This window comes from Lepus europaeus, chromosome 18, assembly GCF_033115175.1.
Source record: "Lepus europaeus isolate LE1 chromosome 18, mLepTim1.pri, whole genome shotgun sequence".
Taxonomy (NCBI): domain Eukaryota; kingdom Metazoa; phylum Chordata; class Mammalia; order Lagomorpha; family Leporidae; genus Lepus; species Lepus europaeus.
In genome coordinates, this window is record NC_084844.1 from 6664503 (window position 1) to 6682868 (window position 18366).

General features: G+C 56.5%; 1 protein-coding gene across 2 annotated transcripts in view; it reads left to right on the forward strand.

Moving 5' to 3' along the window:
- Positions 1-18366, forward strand: part of SDK2 (sidekick cell adhesion molecule 2) — a 244342-nt gene that overhangs the window by 125155 nt on the left and 100821 nt on the right. The gene's annotated exons all lie outside the window — the stretch shown is intronic.

Consider the following 18366-nt stretch of genomic DNA (forward strand, 5'->3'; position numbering starts at 1 on the left):
CAGATTTCAGGAGCGGGGACAGGTGCCACTTCCTGATTGCGGTTGCTGCAAAACATGAGGGCTGCGTGCTTCAGTCTCCTGGCTCCACTCGAGTCTGGCTGGTGCCCAGCTGCCCACACCGTCACCTGTTCCAGATGGCGGCTTCCAGGCGGCTCCCCAGGGCCTCATTAGCGCCGTTCCGGTCTAATTCTCCCACAAGGTGTCTCTGAAGTCACCTGCCAGGGTGACTTTGGAAAACCCGGGGGGTGGGGGGGGTGGAGCGAGTCATGCAGGACGAAGACCAGCAAGGGCAGAGCTGGTGGGGTTGACGCTGGGCCCGGCTGTCCAGGGTCTGAGCAGGTGTTCAGAAGAGCAGAGAGAGGAAGCCTGAGGCTCCTAGCGGCATGTGGTACATGCCTTACGCCAGGGCCTGAGCACACTCCATGTATTATCTCAGTTAAACCTCACAGGGTTACCTGGGCAGGGCAAAGCAGGGTGATGTGACCTGGGACCCCTCCCTACCGTAACTGGGCTGCTCAGACCTCGGCAAGCTGACAGCCCGGCCAGGTTTGCTGAACACCTGCTGGGTGTTTGGCAAAACTATCAGGTCCCCAAGATGCTACCAAACATGGAGCTGACACCCGTACCCGGGAGGGTGAGACAGACCCCCTGCAGAGCCAGGACACCCCCAAGAAAGGGCACCTCCGAGTGAGGGTGCAGGTCCCCAGCGCTGGTACTCAGCGGTGGGGGACGGTGTGGGAACCCGTCTGCTGGGAGCTGACCACAGCCAGGGCGGTGGGGCAGGTCCCGCAGGGCTAAACTCCTTGGATCGTCAGGCTTTGCATTCTCAGCACCCTCTCGGTGTAAGAAATGTCTTCTTAAAAATCAAATGGAATATGCATGAGAGGTTCTTTGTTGTTGTCTCACATCTTTGTTGGCCAAATTAAAATCAGCCACCCTACCTATGTGGGAAGCGATATAAACGATGGCAGTTAGATGATAGATGAGGGTACTTCAAAAGCTGCCCAAAGAGTGGAATTAAAAGATAAATTTATTTGGGTGTAAAAAGAATTGAAATCCATGTAGTTTCCTCATAATACACATTTTTCATGAACTTTCTGAAGACTCCTTATAGGTATGGATTTAAAAAAACAACTTGCGCCAAAATAAAGTTATGTTTTAATTCCCTTTCCCATGAAGTTCTGAAGGCTCTTTTAGACAGAAATGCAGATGAAAGAGACATAGATGATGTAGACATGTAGATGGACAAGACAGATGTAGGCAGAGATACACATAATATAGACATATGTAGGTGACATGGATATAGGTGTATACATAGATGATCGCGATGTAGAAATATAGACGATCTAGACATATGGATACAAGAAATGATATAGATACAAGTAGATGACTTGGATGTACACATGATAGGAAGATGATATAGATAGATGACATGGATATAGGCATATATAGAGAGAGAAATACAGATGATACAGACATTTATAGATGGTAGGAATGATATGAGTGCAGACACACAGATATATATGATAGGCATGGACACACAGATATGGGTGATACAGACTCAGGCATGGACAGAGATAACACACAGGTGCTATAGCTGTAGATGGTATGGCTACAGACCTGTGACTGCAGGTGTTACAGAAATGCAGCTGTAGATCCCAGAGAGGAGACACTCAGCCACACCTAATGCCTCGGGTAGAGAGGGCCGGTGCTCACCTGGAGTCAGGTGTGCCTGGGACAGGGAAGGGGCGTCTCCTGACACAGCCCCGCCCCCTAAGGCTGCCAGTGCTGGCACTGCAGGCAGCATGGGAGGGCGGTGGGGGGAGCTCTTCCTAGCTTGCCTTGACCTTCAGGGCAGGTTGCTGGAGCATCCAGCAGACAGGAGCGCAGGGTGCGTCCTCCAGCCTCATCAGCATTCATCGAATCCCCAAACATCTGCCTGGGGCAGCCCGGGGAGCAGGATTCAGCCAGCAGGAGGCTCAGGCCAGCTGGTCCGAGGTTGGCAGGGCCCAGGCCATCACAGCTCACTAAGTGCCCACCTGGTTCTTCCCTCCAGGTACACGTTTCCGATGCATAGCCATTCCCCACAACCTGCCTGTTAATTAGCCATTTTGCTTTGGGGGCATTGAAGGGGCCGCCACAAGGTCATTCCTGCTCAGACAAGACCAAGTCCTCTTTCTCTTAAGTTCCCTGGGATGTGGAGACGCCGAGGGGCCCGATGTCCACTGCCTTCCCCGCGGCCTCCAGGGAGGACACCACTGTTGCCTTGGTGGGCAGCGCTGGGGGGTGGGTGGACTGCAGGAGGGGCTGCAATGGGCTCTGGGCAGAGCGTGGCAGCGGCAGTGATATCACCGTGCTGTGCACAATCGCACAATGGAAACCTCGGTGCTGGTCTGGGGGAGGAGGCAGGTAGGCGTGGCCTAGCCATTAAGACCCTACTTGGGCCATATTGGAGGGCCTGGGTTCGCGTCCCAGCTCTGCTCCTATTCCCACTTCCTGCTAATGCACACCCCGGGAAGCAGCATTCCTGGCTTCCAGCTTTGCCCTGGCCCAGCCCCAGCTGTTATGGGTGTTTGGGGAATGGGAGATTTCTCTCTCTCTCTCTCTCTCTCTCTCTCTCTCTCTCTCCTTCTCTCTCTCTCTCTGCCCCCCTCCCTCCCTTCTTCCCTCCCCCCTCCTTCCCTCCCTCCCTCCCTCTTCAGATCAATACAATTCTTTTCAAATAACAAATTTAAGAGAAACCCTCAGTTTTTTGCCCCTGGTGGGGGAGTGACGCTCAGAGACCTCTTTGGTGACAGATGAAAAAGAAAGGAACCCGATCAAGACACCTGCACGACTGTGCGCATCAAACAGCTGAGACCCACACGGCCGTTACAGCACACGTGGTGCTGGCGTGGCTGAGGCCCGTGGCCTCTCGCAGAAGTGGGCGCTGGAGGCTTGCACCTGTGAGTTGTTAAGAAGCAAAAGCAGGGTTGTCTGCAACGAGAAGGCCGCCGTGACACCAGGCCGGATGGGGACACTGGGGAGGGGGGTGCCTTGTGCCTCCCTGCGCGGCTCAGTTCTGCTGGGTTTTCTGCACTTACCTGGGTTTCCCGCAGGCAGGCAAACCATGCCCGAGCAAATGCAGGACCCACGGGTGCTCCTCCCGTCCTCTCATTTATCCATCACACTGAACAAACGCCTGTTTGCTAAAGGAGTGTTGTAGCGGAATGGCCTGCGCTTACCTGAATTGTCTGCAAGACGTTGCCCATTCTACAGATGGGAAGCCCCAGGTCACATGCTCAGTTCCCAGTGGCTCTGGGGCTGGAGCACCGGTCACCCGAGGCCACAGCCCGGACTCCCCAAAGCTAATTCTTTGGGGGCTGTGACCCACGTCGTCTTACAGACAGGGAAACTGAGGACATCGGAGACCTTGGTCCTGAGCTCCTCCCTCTGGCCGCACCTGCAGGGTCCCCACATCACTCGCTCACGCCTGGTCCCCTTCATCAGACCCTCACATGTGTGCCTTTAGCATCACAGTGGTGCAGATTTCGGCTCAGCAGGTGGGGGCCCATAATTCTGCTTCTCCAGCCTGCTCCCTGGGGGTCCCGTTCTGCTCCCTGGGGGTCCCGTTCTGCAGCCCCCACGCTACGCATCCAGTGACAAGGCTGTGGAAAGTCGCCAGCCCCTCGCTCACCCCCCCCCCGCATCAGCTTCAGTGTGGCTGCACCTGTTCCCTCACGGGCAGACCAGGGTGGCGCCAGCTCAGCTGCTCTCCTGCCACTGCCTCCAGCTGTCTTGCCTCGGGGTCCCTGGAGGAACCCCAGCCTCGCTCCATCCCCAGCCTCGCGCCATCCCCAGCCTCGACCTTCCCAAGCCTTCAAGGCTGCCAGGCAGGACTGCAAGAACTGTCCAAGGTCCTGACCTCACCTGGGCCTTCTCCCTCTGCTGTGGTTTCCAAACTCCATGTCGCCCAGATCCCCTCCCTTTCCTCCCTGTGCCTTCCCTACAGAATGGGAGCCATTGTAAGAAATTCCTGCCTCTTCCTGCCTCAATGTGCCATGCCCACCCAGCTTCTCTTGCCAGGGGCAGTGGCTCCACCTGGGCTCACGACCCCAGACCCCCCCTTCGCCCCTAGGAACTGGCTCTATCCCTCGCCCTTCTCTCTACTTCTAACAAGTCCCCTCCACCAATGTTTGAACTTGTCCAAGTCTCACATCGCTTTTCTTAAAAGGTTTACTTATATATTTGAAAGGCAGAGTGACAGAGAGAGAATCTTCCATCTGCTGGTTCACTCTCCAAATGGGTACAACAGCCAGGGCTGGGCCAGAGCAGTGCCAGGAGCCAGGAACTTCGTTTGGATCTCCCACGTGGGTGGCAGGCTTCCACTGCTTTCCCAGACACGTTAGCAGGGAGCTGGATCAGAAACTGAACAGGTGGGACTGGGAGCACCAGTCTGGGATGCTGGCATTGCAAGTAGTGGTTTAACCTGCCGCACTGCAGCCCCAGCCCCCATGTCTCGCATCTCCACCTTTCTCTCCCTTTCACTCCCAGACCAGGCACTCCCATCTGCTCACCCCGTTCCCTCCCCAGCCAGCTGTAACCCCTGACACTGTCCCTCTACCCCAGGGCTCCCACCTTAACCTCAGCAGCCCCCTCACCCCTTCCCCTGACCCTTGGCACCATTTCACGTGGTCAGCTGCACCGTCCCTCCCCTGGTCTGTGGCAGTGACCAAACTGGTGCCCAACGCTTTGGCCCTAACTGACACCTGTCAGTCTCCATCACCCTGCAGTCAGAGATCTTGGTACAAACGTGGATCTGACTGCTTCACACCAGGGCCTGACAGGCGCCTTCTGCGAAGGGCCAGGTAGAGCCTGGGGGCTTTGAGCGCCAGATGGTCGGTTGGGAGTGCTGCCTCCACTCTGCCCATACAGCTCCAAGGTGGCCTTGGACGAGGTGCCAGAGAAGGGAGCTGGCTGTGCTGCCCTGAAACTTAACTTACGGATGCCAAGGTCTGAATCCCATGTGATTGTCACCTGTCATGGGACATTCTTCTTCTCTTGGCATTGTCCAACAGCGAACGCTGTACAAACTACTCTCATTGCCCCTACTCTAGTGAGGATTTGGCCAGTGGGCTGCAGTTTGCAGTTATGTGTTTCCCACCCCTGCAAAGTCCCCTCAACATGGTCCTATGTCCTTAGGGCAACACCCACACTCAGCCCAGCCACGTGTCCAGCCTCTGCCCTGGCCCACTCCTGCTCTGCCCAGTGCCACATTCAATGACTCCCTACCTTAGGAATCTCTGACTCTGACATCCACTCATCATGCCTGGCACCCCTGAACCATCCTTGCTTTCCTCTCCACTACCTTGGACAGCGCCTCCTCCCAGAAGCCTTTGCTTTCCTCAGGTCCCCCAGCCTCTGCCTGCACCAGTGCTCGCCTCCCGGTCTCCCTCTCCCCCAGGACAGACCCCTCTTTTCCTTCACTGTGCACACCCACCCAAGTCCCATCCACCCTGGTTTCTCAGTCACCCCAAGACTTGAGGCTCAGCTCTGGGCTGAAGAGCATGCTTGGAGATTCCACTGCTCTGTATTGCATTGTGTCCCAAAAAACTACACTGCTGTTCTAACCCTCAGAAGGTGCCCTGATCTGGAAATCAGGGTGTCATCAGTTACAATGAGATTCTGATGAAACAGGGGGGACCCTAAATCCAACGTGGTGCTGTCCTTGGAAATAGAAGAGGGAGCCGCAGAGAAGAGAGGACAGGCTCGCAGAGGGAGCAGCCGTGTGGCCATGGAGGCAGAGATGGGAGCCGTGCGGCCACAGACACCTGGGATGGAAGAGTGGAGGCAGGAACCCCAGCTCCCCCACCAGAGCTGCCGGAGAGAGCCCAGTGCCCTGAACCTCTGCTGTTCAGACTTCAGACCTACCGAGCTGTGGGAGACCCTTGTCCTGTAAGAGCACTTCCTCACAGCAAACCAGCGTCCCCCAAACCAGCCAGGCCTGGGCCATCAGGGAAGCCACCAGCTGTGGACGGGGAGGAAGCCACGTGGCCCAGTGTTCCCAGCACTCGGGCCTCTCATCAAGAGGCCGCTTCTTCCTGAAGCCTCTGAGGGCAGAGGCCGTTCAAGACAGCCCTCTGCCCTGCACACGGGGGACAGAGCCCATCCCTGGGGTTGCTCTGCCCATCCACCTGCCCACTCACCCACCACGACCAGGCCACGAAATCCAGGCCCCCGGGGTCCTGAGGCCTGATTTCCACGCAGGCTGTCATCGGCTGGTTTTCTCGTGGTTTCTTTGTGATCTCCCTTGGCACAGAAAGGATCATAATGAACTTGAGGCAGGTGCGGGAGCCTGGGGCTGGGGCCTCTCGTGGGCCCCTGGAGTGGGGAGCTCTGGGGGAAGTTCCCAACCTCAGCGGTCACGGAACCTCAAGGAAGCGTCTGTTTCCTTCCCCATTTTGAGCAGTAACCACTCGGCCCCCCGGAGACCCCCACCCCCCACCCCGCCAGACACAGCTCCTGGGAGAAGGCGTGGGCAGCTCCCCCAGGGGGTTTCTCTCTGTAGTGCGAGGCAAGAACAAGCAGGGCCAGTGCCGTGGCTCACTAGGCTAATCCTCCACCTGCGGCACCGGCACACCAGGTTCTAGTCCCAGTCGGGGTGCCAGATTCTGTCCTGGTTGCTCCTCTTCCAGGCCAACTCTGTGCTGTGGCCCGGGAGTGCAGTGGAGGATGGCCCAGGTCCTTGGGTCCTGCACCCGCATGGGAGACCAGGAGAAGCACCTGGCTCCTGGCTTCAGATCAGCGCAGCACGCCCGCCGCAGCGGCCATTGAGGGGTGAACCAACGGCAAAGGAAGACCTTTCTCTCTGTCTCTCTCACTGTCCACTCTGCCTGTCAAAAAAAAATAAAAATAAAAAATAAATAAATAAAAGAACAAGCAGAAGAGAAAGCGCCAGAGTGGGGCCGAGGCTCCAGGACTGGGGAGGGGGCAGGCGTGGGGCGAGGACACCTTTGGGTCAGATGGGCCTGACATCGAATTGCCTCCTCACTGGATGACTTTGGCCAGGAAAGAAAACCTCTCTGAGCCAGGCCCCTTGGCTATAAAATGAGGAGTGGAGACTGGGACAAAGAACCGGAGAATGTATTGGCTGGTGTCGGGCTCAGAAGCAGTGCCTGGGGGTGTGGTCGCTATTGGGGGCAGGGGGGGTCCTTGCGTGATTACCCAAGCAGTGACCATCCCACCTGCCTGGACCTGCCAAGTGCCCGGTGCTGTCACCTGCACTCCCAGCCCCACCCTTGTCTCCCCTGCTGGCCTCCTCCACTTCCTCCCCTGCTTTCTCCCAGGCCAGACACCTGGGGAGCTCCAGGCTAAGGGAGAACAACTTAATGAAGTCCTTATTCTGAGAGCAGGTAATGGGCCCCGAGAGTCACAGGGCCGACAGAGACCCTCTCTGAGCACCTCAAACCTGGGCTGTCTCACTAGGCGTCGCCCCCGGCTCAGTAACATAGCCACCCCCTCACTGGCCACAGGACCCAAGAACCCATCTCCTTGGGGAGGCCCAGGCCATGCCACAGGCCCGGGGAGGGGCGGTATCAGAGAGACTCTGAGGCTCCTCCTCCACTCCTGAAGCCGAGTGCCCATCAGATGGGAGGCGGTCAAGCCACAGGCTGTGTCTCTGGAAGCCGCCTTCCGGCGTGTGGGCCCCCGGCCTCTTATGGATCTGCAGAGTGGGTGGCATCCATCCTCCTCCTGCTCCATCCCCAAACACCCCCCACACACACACACACTCACTCGCTCGTGGTCAGGCAGGTTTCCTGGCCTGGCTCCACTCCAATCTGGAATAACCCTGGCTCTCTTGGTCTCCTGTGGCCACTGCTACAGATGAACCACAAACCAGTAAAAACCCCGTAGATGTGTGTCCTTATGATGCCAGAGGTCAGAGGTCATAAAATCCATGTACTGCAGGTTCTGTTTAAGATTTGTTTTATTTGAAAGAGCTACAGAGAGGACCGGCACCGCGGCTCAATAGGCTAATCCTCTGCCTGCGGTGCCGGCACACCGGGTTCTAGTCCCGTTCGGGGAGCCAGATTCTGTCCCGGTTGCCCCTCTTCCAGGCCAGCTCTCTGCTGTGGCCCGGGAAGGCAGTGGAGGATGGCCCAAGTGCTTGGGCCCTGCACCCCATGGGAGACCAGGAGAAGCACCTGGCTCCTGGCTTCGGATCACTGCGGTGCGCCGGCCACAGCGCACCGGCTGTAGCAGCCTTTGGAGGGTGAACCAATGGCAAAAAGGAAGACCTTTCTCTCTGTCTCTCTCTCACTATCTACTCTGCCTGTCAAAAAAAGGAAGGAAGGAAGGAAGGAAGGAAGGAAGGAAGGAAGGAAGGAAGGAAGGAAGGAAGAAAAAGAAAAGAAAGAGCTACAGAGAGGGTGTGTGAGTGTGAGTTCTTCCATCCACTGGCTCCATCCAAATGGCTGCAACAGTCAAGGCTGGACTTCCTCCAGGTCTCCCACGTGGGTGCAGGGGCCCAAGGACTTGAGCCATCTTCCAGTGCTTTCCCAGGTGCATTAGCAGGGAGCTGGATTGGAAGTGGAGCAGCCGGGACTCGAACCAGCACCCATGTGGGAGCCGGCATCGTAAGTGGCAGCTTTGCCCACTAGGTCACAGCAGCAGCCCCGGGGTCTCTGTCCTTTCTGGCAGCCGCATGGCTTGTGACCCGCATGGCTCCAGCCTCTGCTCCATTGTCACATGTCCACCTCTCCAGCGACCCTGCTGCCTCCCTCTTGAAAGGACCCTTGTGGCTACATCAAGCCCGCGTGCTCACCCCGGGATGCTCTCCCGTCTCGACATCCTGAATGCAGCCCCAGCTGCCACGTCCCTGTCACCTTGTGCACGTGTTTCCCATCCCAGTTGGGAACAATGATGCATTCTCTCGCTGTTCAGGGAGCCGGAAGTTGAAATCAGCTACAGGGCGGGCTCCAGGGAGACTGTGCCAGGCCCGTCACCAGCTGTGCGTGTGGCCGGTCATCTCTGGCATTCCTTGGCTTGCAGTCTCACCACTGTGGTCTCTACCGCTGTCATCACACCATCTTCTGCCTGTGTCTCTGTGTCTCTTCTCTCCTTGAAAGGACCCTAACCCCCTCGGATGCCCCCATCTCCACTTAATGCCATCTAGAAAGATACCACGTCCAACCAAGGTCATGGTCAGCAGTACCGGGAGTTAGGGCTTCCACAAATCTTTTGGGAGGACACAGTTCAGCCCCTACTAGTCGTGGGGCTGGGGAATTCAGTTCAGCCATCTCTAGGGGCCATTACCTGGCCTTCCACACTGGCCATCTCATTCGCTCTGTCCCAGAAGTGCTGGCTAGGCACGCACTGTTGCAGGCGTGGTGGGTGCGTGGGAGCAGTGTACAGACCATGGCCTCGGGAGACATGAGCCGCCCCAGAGGATGTTCAGTTAACCGCAGGAGAGGCCTCCGGGGAATGCAGGAGGATGGACAAAGGCTCCTGGAGGAGAGTCTGGGCTCAAGGCAGAAACAGGGCCCCTGCGGGCAGTGCTGGCAGCACACTGACGGTGAGCGGCTGCTGGTTTCCTTCAAACACTGCCCGAGGGGGCGAGCATTCGGCCTCACAGTTAAGACACCTGGGGCCCCATCACTGTGCTGGGGTTCAATTCCTGGCTCGAGCCTCCTGTCAGTGCACAGCCTGGGAGGCTGTTGTGAGCGTTCCCGTAGTTGGGTTCCTACCACCCACATGAGAGACCTGGATTTTGTTCCTGGCTCCCAACTTCAGCCTTAGCCCAGTCCAGACTTTGTGCTGGTCTAGGAGGAGTGAACCAATGATGGGAGCTAACATGCTCTCTCTCCGTCTCCCTCTGTCTCCCTCTGTCTCCCTCTTTCCCTCTCTCCCTCTCTCCCTCTCCCTCTCCCTCTTTTCCCTCCCTCTCCCTCTCTCTCCTCTCAAATCAATAATAATCGATGGTTTTAAAAAGTCCTGCCAGAAGTTTGATAGAGCTGGGGAGTGAGACCAACTGGGGAGCTTTCTACTTCCTGAAGGTGGGGGTCTTCACGAGCCCCCTGTGGCCCGGTCCCTGCACAGTGCACCTGCTGAGCTGAGCACGTCCTGGCTGCTCCTGTACCCCCCGTCCCATCTGTGCTGTAGGGGGTGTACCCCACGCTCGGAGCCACAGCCCCTATGCCTGGGTGTGGAGGGGGGACAGGGCGGGTGGGTGCACGGATAGACCCAGTGTCACCGTCCCTGCAGCTCCTGCGGCCAGCGCATCGGTCAGAGGTCTCAGAAGCAGACAGCTGGGAGCTACAGGTGGGAGACTCGGTCAGGGATCAGCTCCTGAGCTTGCGGAGGCCAGAGGTCTCACCATCTGCCACCAAGCTGGGGGCCAGCAGGGCCGGTGGTGTCACTGCCAAGGAACCAGAGCAGAAGATGATGTCCCCAGCCAGCCCAGAACAGAGCAGATTCCCCCTTCTTGGGCCTTTCTGTTCTATTGAGGCCTTCAGCAGGTTAGGGTGAGCCCACACACACACACACACACACACATTGGAGCGGGCCACTGCTTTACTGAGTCCAGTGAGTCACGTGCCAGTCTCCCCTAGGAACACAGTCCCAGACACCCCAAGTCCTGTGCCACCAGCTCTCTGGGCGCCCTGAGCCCAGCCAGGCTGATCCTTAAAATCGACTTTCACAGTCTTAGCCGGGGCTTCTCCCCAGTCTCCCCACTGTAGTCCACCCCTCCAGCCTGCTAGAGGCTGGGCGCAGGGGTCGCTGTGTCCAAGCCCCTCCCTGAGAGGCCAGCATGTCCTTCAATGTCCCAGTGTCTGTCCTCAATGAGGGATGAGTGCAGGGCCCTGCCCAGCCCTGCGGGGACTCTGGAAGACGGTGCTTCCCTCTCCTGGGCGCCCCCGCCCCTCCCAGTCTCTCTGCAGCATCACTCTCCTGTCCTCTCTCGGCCCCGCCCCTCCTCCTTAGCCTGCTGCTCCCCGAGAGCCCCAGAGCCGAAAGAAGCGGCCGTGTGTGGGTCACACTCTCGACAAAGGTGTGGGAGGGAAATTAGAGCCCAGGATGGAAGTTGCTGAAAATAGAAGAGCAGGAATCTCTGCTTCTGGATCACCCTCACCAGGGGTGTATCCTGACGTCATCCCCGGCCCCCTGACTTCCTCCTCCCCCTCGATTGCTCTCTCTCCCCCACCTCTGCACCCCCCACGAGCTCACATCCTTATGGCTGCGGCAGAGGGCACTCCACACGCCCGCGCCCATGTGGTCCTGGGCAGCAGAGCTCACCCCTCCCGTACCTGAGCCTCCGCCCACAGTCCGAGGAGCCACTGAAGGGTTTGCCTGAGCTCTGCTGCTGCTGCTGCTGCTGCTGCTGCTGGACCGGCCACTCCTGGACAGCAGTCTTGATTGACATGTTCCAGATCAAATTCTCGGGCCCTGCTCAGAAATCTCCTTGATGGTGTCTATCCAGACGGTCTGTGGGGGATGGGGGTGGCAGGTGCACAGCCAAACTGCCCTTCTTCAAGGCAGACCTGGTGTGAGACGCCCCACACATCCGGTGCAGGTGCACACGGGCCCTGTGCAGACAGGACTTCTCAGCTGTGTGGCCTCGGGCACGTCGCTGCCTGTCTCTGAGCCCCGGTTTTCTCATCTGTGAGCTGCCTCCTTCAGTAGTGTGAGAATTAAATGAGATGCTGTATGTTAAAGCCCTTAGAATCGTGCCATTCCTTAGAGTCAGAATTCTTATACGCATTACATGCAGGTATATTATTGCTATCATTTACTATCTGGGACGTCACCTTTTCCCTTGAAATCCCCCTGCACACCCTGACAGAGCTCAGTAGAAGCAGACACACAGTACAGAACCATCCTTTTCTCTCTGGCCACCTCCGCAGCGACCAGTTCTTTGAGCCCCACCTAAATGTCCTGGTGCCGAAAGAGCTCAGTGTGTGGCCACAGGCGTCTGAGGACACGCACACATGTGGGCACGCACCTCCCCCTGCATTTGCTGCCCCTCCTGTCCACTGCCTGAGTGCCCAGGGGACAAGAGAAGGAAGCCTGCGCCCGTGGCCCAGCTCTGCATCGTTCTCCACCGTCGGCCGCATCACCTGCAGGCAGCAGGCACAGCCCCCAGTGGACATGGCTGCTCCGCTGTCTTCCCTCCCTGAGCACTTGGGGGCGGGAGGAGGCCTGGTGCAAGCATGTGTGCAGGTGTGTGGATGTGTGTGCACGTGTGCGTGTGCAAGCTCATGGTACTGCACGTATGTGTGTGGATGTCTGCATAGCCGTGTGATGGATGCAAGCACACGTGTGAGTCCACACGTACCGCGTATGTATGGGGTAGGTTTTATGAGTGTGTGTGTGCACACGCAGCAGTGTGCATGTGCACGTGGTGGTGTGCATACATGGGCCCTGTGTGTGCCTGCGCACATGCGCGCGCACCCTTGGTCTGCGTGAGCATCGCCGCACGCGTCTCCTGGCGTCTGATTTATTAGCGAGGACAACACAAGGAGAGGGTGCCCGTTATTTCTGGCGTCCGCATCAGCTCCTGACAGCTTCGTGGAGTTGAAATATCTTATTTAATGTGAGTAAGAATCATTTTAAATATCAGCTGTGACACTCAAGGACTCGAACCACAAAGGGCAGCGCGCATCTCCGCGGGGGCCACAGACGATGCCACACTTGTAAGGCAGCTGTTTTCCCCTGCTCTGCTCTTGTCTCTAAAAATCCAATTATCTGTCCCAGTTTATCTCCCACCCTGGGCCTGTGCCCTCTGCCCCGAGCCCCTGCCTTCATCTGGGAAGTGTGGATGGAGCAGACAGGGTCCTGACGCCGTGTGGTGCTGAGGGGACGGGTGTGGGCTCACTGCTGGCTGCTGCTCCAGCCCCAAGCCCTGCCCCTAAGGCTTCACTCTGCCCCCTGGCCCCTTCTTCCAGATTTCTCCACACTCTGCATCTGTCAGGAAAGCCCAAGGAAGCTCCATGAACGGCCAGGAAGGCTCTCACTGCACAAAGGAAGGCACAGAGCAGGGCATGGGGACGGAGGTCCTGCCCCATTTATAAGACGGGAGGGAGCTTAGAACCTGGGACTTCCTCGCATTTGCATAAAGAACTTCCGGAAAGATGCCCAAGGAGCTAACCCCAGGGGTACCTGCCGTGCGTGTCGGAGGTCGGGGATGTGGCTGGGGCACGAGGGTGTCTTGTATTTCTTGGGCTTTCAATCAGGTGACTGCATTTCCTAGGGTGACGTGAGCCTTTAAGAAGGACTCTAATGGGGCTGAGTCCAGGTGCGCACCAGCCCCTGTGGGCCACACCCCTGTGACGCCTCCTCCTGGAGGGGGCGTGAGGTTTTGGGTCAACTAGGTGGGGGCTGCTGCATCCCTACCTCCTGCTCCTCGTCCCTGGGGGAGATCCAGGCTCGGGCCAGTCCACCTGCTGGCTGTGTGAGGGAGGGGGCTGCCAGGCTGGAAGGTAAAGGCCGGGGGTCCGTGCTCTCCTGCGCTTGACGGGGAGCCTGTGCCGGATCCCTGCTCCAGGCCAGGGCTCTCCGTGCCCTCTCTGCCTTGCTGTCTGAGCCTCCCACCCTCTCCCCAGACCTTCCACTCCCACTCCCGCATTGGATGAACACTTGCACGCCACCTGCCATGGGGCAGCCATCTATGCCCAGGATCTCTTTGGATGCTTGTAGTCAAAGATGGCCATCACTGGCCAGTGCTGCAGCTCACTTGGCTAATCCTCCGCCTGCGGCGCCGGCACACCAGGTTCTAGTCCTGGTTGGGGCACCAGATTCTGTCCCGGTTGCTCCTCTTCCAATCCAGCTCTCTGCTGTGGCCTGGGAAGGCAGTGGAGGATGGTCCAAGTCCTTGGGCCCTGCACCCACATAGGAGACCAGGAGGAAGCACCTGGCTCCTGGCTTCAGATCGGCGCAGCGCACCAGCCACAGCATGCCGGCTGTAGCAGCCATTTGGGAGGTGAACCAATGGAAAAGGAAGACCTTTCTCTCTCTCTCTCTCTCTCTCTCTCTCTCTCTCTCTCTCTCTCGCTGTCTAACTCTGCCTGTCCAAAAAAAAGAAAAAGAAAGATGGCCATCATCACTCCCATCTTACAGATGGGAAAACTGAGGCTTGCAAGGTTCTAAAACTTGTCCAGGACACACCCTAAAGAGCAAGAGTGAAAGGCAAGCCAAAATCTCCTCGGCTTGGAAGTCCCGGAGCTTCTCCAACACCACACTTACCCTTGGATGCGTCACACATGGGCCCCGCCGGCCACGCAGGCCTCCTACGGAGGTCATTTCATCCATCTCCCTGTCCCTGGGACAGACCTGGGCAGGGCTGGGCCCCTCTGGCTCCCTGCTGGGCTGGCAGCCATGGCGGGTGGGGCAGGCAGAGCCGGGGGCCGAGGGAACGCGGTAGAGATAACGAGAACTGTTACTGTCAACATCAGGGAGGCCCAAAGCAGACTGGAGCCGCAAACCCCGGCACTCTTGCACTGCCTGGGACGCAGGGAGCTGAGAGCAGCCATTTGGGTGGAGTGGAGTGGGTTTCCTGGTGGAAAGGCAGTGGGCAGAACGGTTGCTTTAAATAATGTTGCTTGCAAGCCAGAAATAGGTTCTCCCAGACAGGAAGCCGGGGAGTAGCAGCTCTGGGAGAAGGAGGCAGGAACAAGACGGCTGTACCTTACACCGCGGGGTGGGGACAGCCCAGCAGCCTTCCTGGGGGGGGGGGGGGGGGCGGGGAGCCGTGGGGGGGAGGTCCTGGCTGGAGCAAATGGACCGCAAGCCTTCTGCAGAAATGGACTTTTATTAAAGTTTATATTTCACCAGATACCACTGACATCAGCAAACAAATTCAGGTCCAATGAGTCCCTGGAGCATTCTTTATAATGTGTACTTAAATTATGTGCATGAAGTGCATTTTTTAAACTTTATTTTTTAAAATAAAAGCAATATATGCGTACGATAAAGAAAATTCCGATGGCGTGGAAAGACATAAAGTTAAGAAGCAGGAGCTTCCCTCCCTCCCCAACCCGGATTCCTGTCCCAGAGGGCTGGCGTGTTGTGGAATATCCATCCCAAAATTGCTAGGTGTGGAGCTTGCGTGGGGGTGCAGCAGGGTGAGCCGTAGCCTGTGACGCTGGCATCCCATACGGGCGCCAGTTCAAGTCCCGGTTACTCCACTTCTGATCCAGCTCCCTGCTAATGCGCCTGGGAAGGCGGCAGAAGATGGCCCAAGGACTTGACCCCTGCCACCCACTTGGGGGGCCCAGATGGTGCTCTTGCTGACTCCGCTTTGATAATCAAGGCTATCTGGGGAGTGAACCAACAGCTAGGAAATCTCTCTGTCTCTCCCTCTCTCTCTCTGTAACTCTGCCTTTCAAATTAATCAATCTCTTTAAAAAATGTTATTCACATACCAGTGTGCATATGAATACATTTGCATATGCACATTTGTGTACATACACATGGAAATATAGACACTGTTTCAGTTTACCCAGATTGTATCATACCAAGCAGTATCTTGTCATCACAGGATACTTTAACACTGTTTTTGCAACAAGCAAATTACTTTTGCTGGGTCGGCTTGCATGCTCCAGAACATTGAGGATTTGGTAGGCTAGATCCAGTAACAGCCACGGGTAAGACTGTGTTACCGTCCTTGTCCTGAGCAGTCAGCTATGATGCTGTGTAGCCTCTCGCTCCCTCCTGTTTACCCAGTCTCCAGCTTGCTGTGTATCCTGGAGAGCTTCCTCTTTCAGCCCAGGTAGCTGTTTTGCATTCCGTCTGTGGCTGCGGCATCATTTATTGATCCGGTCCCATTCTGATGGACGTTTCAGTTGCTTCCAATTCTGATTCGTTGACCTTGGCAATTACAAGCGCTGCGACGGTGAACACCCTGGAACATATTTTTTCTCCCCCCACATTGTTGCAAGTGGATGGAAAAGGCCAGCTCCCAGGGGTGCAACTCCTGGGTCAGAAGCTTGCATATGCTAATTCTGATAGATCGTGCCCCAAGGGCTGGACCAATTTGCAGTACCACCAGCAGAGCTGAGGGCGCGTCTCCCTTTCCCTCCCTCTGGCCAGTGCTGGCTTGGACCATACCTGGAACTCTTCAGCAGTCTGACGTGCAGACGTTGCCTCGTTTCACTGTGAATCCCTTTCATGAAGACAGAGGTTGTGCATCTTCTCGTGGGTGGTGTTTTTTTTTTTTTTTTTTTTTTTTTTTTTTTTAGCCATTTTTATTCATTGCCTCTCCCTGGTGCTTAGTAACAAGATCTGACTGTTTTCAAAGCTGAAGAGCTTCCCCAGCCCATCCTCTCAGGGTCACCCCACAGCTTCAGAGAGGCAAACGGTTTCCCCAGAGTTGCCTCCCCTTGCCCCAGGGGAGTGAAAGCAGGAGCGCCTGGGATGGTGCTGAGGACGGAGAGACGGGAGCTGAGTTCCAGACCTGGTGCACCTGCTCTCTCTCCATCATCCCGCTGTGCACGGTAGCAGAGAACAGATAAGAACTGCAGTTGTTGGCAGAGATAAGGGACCCGGCAACCGCAGGTTCTGATTGATCCCGCAGGGCCAGAGCCAACTCCACACGTGCCCAGCTGTGAGGGACGCACCTGCAGGCCCAGGACAGGTGATGCTGTCCCACTGTTGAGCTGGCTCACCCCCAGCCTGGCAGTCAGCAGAGCCCTCGGGGCCTTGGCCCGGCCTCTTCCCAAGGGGGAAACTACAGGTTGATGCTAAGATATTTCTGAACCTCAGCTCTGTCCCTCCCCGTTGGGTTAGTGTGGAGATTTAAGTCAAAGGCTCTCAAAAGCTTTGCAACTGTGCATATAAAATAAGAAAAGCCAGGCTCTTGTAGTGGGCTTCGAATAAAATTTAAATTTAGAAAATTATTAAAGCTGCCTGTATGCTGGTATTAGGTTTCTTATTGTCTTCCCAGAAATGTCCTTTTTAAACAAAATATTGATTATTTCTATTTATTTTTCTTTCCCTGGCACTTTTTAATATTAGTCTTTTTTTTTTATTTCCGTTTGCGTTGCTTGAATGTTTGTTTGCTTTTTTGGTTGGTTGGTTTTAATGATCCTGAGAAAGTAAAAAGTTGACAATCACGTCAATCCCATTTTTTTTTTTAAGTGCTGCTGGTCCAGGATATCCAATAGTCTGGGGACTGCTGTGTGAAATGAAAAAAATGCATGCAAAGTACTTGATCCAGTGTCTGATGTGGACAGGGTGCTCCTGTTGGGGGAGTTGTTTCATCATTGGGAAGATATTGATGATTGGGGCCGGCGCTGTGGCACAGCAGCCCTGGCCTGAAGCGCTGGCATCCCACACGGGCACCAGTTCTAGTCCCGGCTGCTCCTCTTCCAATCCGGCTCTCTGCTGGGAAAGCAGTAGAAGATGGCCCAGGTCTTTGGGCCCCTGCACCCGCGTGGGAGACCCTGAGGGAGCTCCTGGCTCCTGGCTTCGGATCAGCGCAGCTCCAGCCGTTGTGGCCATCTGGGGAGTGAACCAGCGGATGGAAGACCTCTCTCTCTCTGTCTCTACCTCTCTCTGAAACTCTCTTTCAAATAAATAAAATAAATCTTTTAAAAAAAAAAAGATATTGATGATGGTGACTGCTTATGATGGAGATAATGATGGTGATGTTGGTGATAATGACATAGATAAGGATGGTGTTGGTGACACTGGTGACAATGGTGGTGGTGGTGGTGATGGATGGTTGTGATGGGCCCTGGCCAGGGCTCCTGTAGACAAAATTGGCACCCCCAGGGAGTGGGCTGCTTCATGCCAGAGTCGGCATTTCCAGCTGCTGTTGGTAATGAGGTTGTCCACATCAGCTGGGCAAATCTTAGGACACTCAAGGATGAGGGAGCAGTGCCCTGGGCCCAACCCCCTTGTTCCTCTGAGGGCCCTGAAGGGCCATTTCCAAGGATGGGAAAGATGATCACCGAGGGGCCCCTGGGAGATGTAGCCCCTGGCCCCAGCCCTCACCCCGGAGAGCCCTGCTCACCCTGTCTCACTGGCAGAGCTCACCTATGGCTGCTTCTCAGCCAGGTGCACAGCATATACCTGTTCTCCAGCCACCTGACTCCGGTGCCCTGGGGTAACAAGTGTCCCCTGGGAGGGCTCCCAAGTGGCCTGCTGGTGCCGAGCATCCCAGCCGAGGGCCCTCACTGACTGCACACCAGCCTGTCTGGCCCAGTGCCTCTGGCCTTGCCCTGCCCGGGCCACAGCAGAGCTGTCTATAGTTTTAAGGAAGGACTGATGCAGAGAGTGCGGGAGACGTGTGAACTCCCCCGCCTCTGTCCCCTCCACTTTTTCAGTTAATATTTACAGCACAGTCCGGTGCCTGGCCACAGGAGGCCCCACTCTGTCACCCTGTGGGTC